Raw genomic sequence first — 5,280 nt, 5'->3', positions numbered from 1 at the left:
TTACTCTGGTGCGTTTTAAGAAAAAAATGTCATATTCTCTCGGGAAAAGTATGGAAGTGGGTTTTGCGTAAGTCCACTCAACCCTTGGTTACAGCGAATTCTGATGGAATATCTTAAATCGTTTTTTTTTATGTTCTCCAATAATGACACTATGAAATTGATTTAAATTGACTTAGGAATTGGAAACATTTTGTTTTTAAATTTAGTTTTAAGCTTTTTGGCTCGGGACAGTATTTCTTACCGTTTTGGTAGATGGTTTTCTTTACCCTTGGACACAAGTTGGCGGTTGTTTCCTTCTAAAAATAGTTTAAAATGTAATGTAAAATGTAAGTGTATACAAAATTTCATATATTTACGTACACAATAGATAAAATAACAAGAAAAGACAGGTATAAAAACAAGGTAGAACGCTATAGTCGAGTACCTCGACTATTAAATACCCGTTACTCAGCTAAAGGGACTAAAGGAAAAAGGAGATATGCAAGCAGCAAAGTGAGCTTGAAATGCGCCACCTACCGGCGGTAGACAAACTTAAGCGTTATGGGCGTTAGAGTGGGCGTGGCAAATTTTTTTTTGGATCAATCGATAGGTATTGACGAGACCAATACATTTTGTATCTAGCATGAAAATTGTGGGCGCCACAAGCTTGGGCGGTTTGTGGGCGTTAGAGTGGGCGTGGCATATTCGCATAACAAACTTGCGCTGCGTACAAGGCTATGAAATCTTAATCTAAAATCCCAATTCTCTATCCTTGATAGTTTCCGAGATATCCACGTTCAAATTTACGATTTTTTGAAGTTTGTGGGCTGCTTGTGGGCGTTAAAGTGGGCGTGGCAAACTTTTTTTTGTTTTATTGATAGGTATTGATGAGAACAATACATTTCAGTTAACATTTTTATTCTAGCATAAAAACTGCAGGAGCCACAGTTTTGGGCGGTTTGTGGGCGTTATAGTGGGCGTGGCACATTGCTGAAACAAACTTGCGCTGCGTAAGAAGCTCAGGAATCTTCACGCCAAATCTCAATAGCCTAGCTCCTATAGATTCCGAGATCTCAGCGTTCATCCGGACGGACGGACAGACGGACTTGGCTAGATCGACTCGGCTAGTGATCCTGATCAAGAATATATATACTTTATGTGGTCGGAAACGCTTCCTTCTGCCTGTTACATACCTTTACTCTACGAGTAACGGGTATAGTTACCAACAAAATTCGAAAAATAACCTATGATAGGACTTAACAATAAAATTAATCAAATAGTAAACAATTGGCGTTGCTAAGTTGGGAATTCATCTACTTTGAAACTAATATGGAAAAAAATAACACAAATTGACTGAAATTGACGGCTTAAATTAAAACTTTTAGAATTCGGTTCCTTAATTAATTAGGATCACTATTTCGATAGCTTCCCGAGAGATTTTTTTTTTATTTTGCGTAAAATCTTAGTAATTCCACTTGCAATTTGAATTTTATGTTCTTTTTTGTTTTAGTGATTTCCATTACTTTCCTCTATGCGTGGTCCGCCGAAGCTGCAGTGCTGTTTAATGTTGTTGTTTTCCCGCTCTTGCTCCCCCGCATTCTTGCATTCTCTCTCTTTTAAATATGTTTTTGTAATTTCTATAGTTTTCTTTTGTGTGTTGTGTGTGCTAGGCTTACTGGTCGAACAAGTGATGGCTTAGGTAAGGGTCATATCTTACTATATTGTTGTGACCCTTGTCTTGAGGTTGCGCACTAAATGAGATCGTTTATGCGCCAAAGTAAAGGTCGTATAAAGGGTATTATTAATAGCTTCAGCTTAACTAAAGATAGTTTTCGCCGAGCAGATGAGTTACTCTGAGCGCTGGATTCCCAATCCTATAGCCTCAAGATATAAGATGAGTCTCCAAAATTTAAAAATGCCACTGGTGGTAGGCAGCCTATGAGGAACACCCCGCAACCCCTGGAAACTGAAGATCAGAGCTACATCACGGAGCAGCGGTCGACCACAACAAATCCTAAAATGTTGTTAGGATCAGCAGCTAAAGAAGATATGGATCAATTACAATTACATTTCGCACCTTCATCTTAAAGCTTAACTATTTCTTATTAGAACACCAGAGCCTTGCTTAGCAATCTAAATAAAGTCAGACAGTATTTCTTTAGCATTCATAATATTGTTTTCACTGAGACCTGGTTGAGAGCGGAGATCCTAAGCACCGAAATTTTTCCTCGTCAGTTTTAATAAAGCTGAAGACTTACTTGAAATATCTTTGTCTCAAGTTAACTACATTATAAACTCTTTAAGCAGTTTACTAGACCTGTGCTTTATAATTAGTCCGGACTGCGTGTTTCTGTCCAAAGTAGCACCTCTTACTCAACTCCTGCTTGGATGTTTCCCAATCGGCACTGGTGCTGTGTTAGTAGAAAAATCAGAGAAGTCAACTAAGCGATTACATTGTTTTCGCATGGCTGACTTTCAGAGGCAAAACTTTTTTATATCAGGCTTTGAATGGTCCGATCTCTACTACTGGGTGATTTTATAAATGTTTTTATAGTACCGTAAATTCGTTTTTTCATTCTTGTGCTCCGTTATACTATCCGTCAGTCTCGAACAAGCCACTTTGGTTCAGTATAGAGTGACGCACCTAAGAAATAAGAATTCCAGACTTTATAGGAAATTCAAAGATACCGGCTCTCAATCTATGTTTCTAGATACTTAAGAGCTCGGACTAGTTTTACCGTGCCAAACTCTCTGTGTTACAAAAACTATTTAAGTCTTTGTAGAGTTCAATTCTCTCAGAATCCGAAAAAGTTTTATAACTTAAATCCACCAATTATCCTTCCTCACTATCTTTTGAAAATATTACCGTAACAACTGATCGGCTATTGCCTGATTTATTTTCCATTTTTTTTTCGGACTACATATTCTACATTACCTCGTTCCTCACAAACTTATTCTTACACTGTATCGAAATCGAATTTTATATTCTGTCTCACCTTAAATGGAAATCTCTGCTTGTTGATCTTCAACGTGCTAAGCCCGTCTATTCGCCTGGTCCCGATGGAGTTCCTAAGTGCGTGCTTAGATATTGCGCGTTGGCCTTATGCAAGCCCCTCCTCAAATTGGTTACCTTATCTTTAGAATCATTACAATTTCTCCATATGTGGAAGGAATCGTTTGTAATTCTTCTTCACAAGAAGGGTAGCAAAATGGAAACAAACCATTATAGGGGTATTTCTAAATTGTCAGCGATCCCAAAGCTCTTTGAAAATATTATTACTCCCCATTTTCAGCACCTTTTTAGGTCAGTTATATCTCCATGTCAACAAGGGTTTATAAAACGTAGATCAACAACCACTAACCTTTTGGAACTTATATTATTTGTGTTAAGGGGATTTAAAAAATCATCCCCAAACAGGAACCATCTACACTGACTTTAGTAAAGCATTTGACTCTGTTAATCACGTTCTTCTGGTTAGAAAACTCGATTTATTAGGGTTCCCTGTTACCTTTTAAGATGGATCTTTAGTTATCTGAATTGCAAAACACAAAAAGTACTTTGTAAAAATTCTCTCTTTTGTATACTCCACGTTACCTCCGGTGTACGCAGATGATGTTAATTAATGCCTGCAGTACAAGGATACTTCTTGGCAGTCCAACTTACAATTCGAATTGAATAAGGTGCGCTTGGCTTTATTAAAGGAATTTTATCAAAGAAATTTGATGATCCTTATATTACTAAGACCATATTTATTTCGCTTGACCGCACGATACTTGAGTATGGATCTCCCGCCTGGAGTCTCCAATACGGAATTCATGTTGATCGTATGGAATATGTAAGATGCCTAAACTTGGATGCAAACCTCGTTTAACTTACCCTCCCTAGCCAACCGCAGAATGATGCTTGGAAGAGTCTTTATATATAACCTTACTCGAGGAGAAATTGATAGCCCTGACTTGGTTAGGCAGCTAAACTTTTCTCTTCCATGCAGATTAACAAGAAATTACATTCCCTTATTTTAAATTATTATAGATCTAACTATGACTTGCATGAATAACTCTAGTAATCGATCTTGGCGTTGCTTTGAACCCAAGTCTAAAATTTGCTGGTGAATTAAGCTAGAGGTGTGTTTGGCTTTATTAAAAGGTGGTCAAAGGACTTTGGTGATCCTTATATGTTAAACCCTTATATATTCGCTTATCCGCCCGAGACTTGAGTATGGATCTCCCGTCTGGAGTCCCCAATACGGAATTTATGGTGATCGTATCGAATCTGTACAGAAGAACGTTTTGGTATTTGCTTTGAGGCGCCTTAACTGGGATGCAAACCTAATTTTATCTTCATATTCTAGTTGATTACTTATTACCTTACCCTCCCTAGCCAACAGCAGAACAGTCTTTATTTATAACCTTCTTCGAGGTGAAATTGATAGCCCCGACTTGGTAAGCCAGCGTAACTTTTCTGTTCCATGCAAATTAACAATAAATTATATTCCTATCTATATATATCCAATATCGCACTATGACTTATATGAACCTTTCATAGTATTTTGTTCTGACTATAATAGACTTTATCCTATTATATTAAAATCGGACTCTCTGCCTCTCTTAAAACGATTAATACTACATTTTCTAGCACAGAATTAGACGCTACTTTTTATACCAGTTACTCGTAGAATAAAAGGGTATACTAGATTCGTCGGAAAGTATGTTACAGGCAGAAGGAAGCGTTTCCGACCCCATGAGATTTCGGAAACTTGCGCAGCGCAAGTTTGTTTCAGCAGGGTGCAACGCCCACTCTAACGCCCACAATCCTCCCAAAACTGTGGCTCCTACAGTTTTGATGCTAGAATAATATAATAATAATATAATATAATATATTGTTCCCATCAATACCTATCGATTGACTCAAAAAAAAGTTTGACACGCCCACTTTATCGCCCACAAACCGCCCCCAAACTTCATAAAATCGTAAGTATGAACGTGGATATCTCGGAAACTATGAAAGATAGAGAATTGGGATCTTAGATTTAGATTCCGTAGCCTTGTACGCGGCACCAGCTTGTTACGTAAATATGCCACGGCCTTTCTAGCGCCCACTATAACGCCCACAAACCGCCCAAACCTGTGGCGCCCACAATTTTAATGCTAGATAAAAAATTTTAACTGAAATGTATTAGTCTCGTCAATACCTATCGATTGATCCAAAAAAAGTTTGCCACGCCCACTCTAACGACCACAAACCACCTAAGCGTGTGGCGCCCACAATTTTCATGCTAGAAAAAATTTTTAGCTGAAATG

The sequence above is a fragment of the Drosophila subpulchrella genome, unplaced genomic scaffold (genome assembly GCF_014743375.2).
Source record: "Drosophila subpulchrella strain 33 F10 #4 breed RU33 unplaced genomic scaffold, RU_Dsub_v1.1 Primary Assembly Seq33, whole genome shotgun sequence".
Taxonomy (NCBI): Eukaryota; Metazoa; Arthropoda; class Insecta; order Diptera; family Drosophilidae; genus Drosophila; species Drosophila subpulchrella.
The sequence above is the reverse complement of the archived record's forward strand: the minus strand, read 5'-3'. Positions refer to the sequence as shown.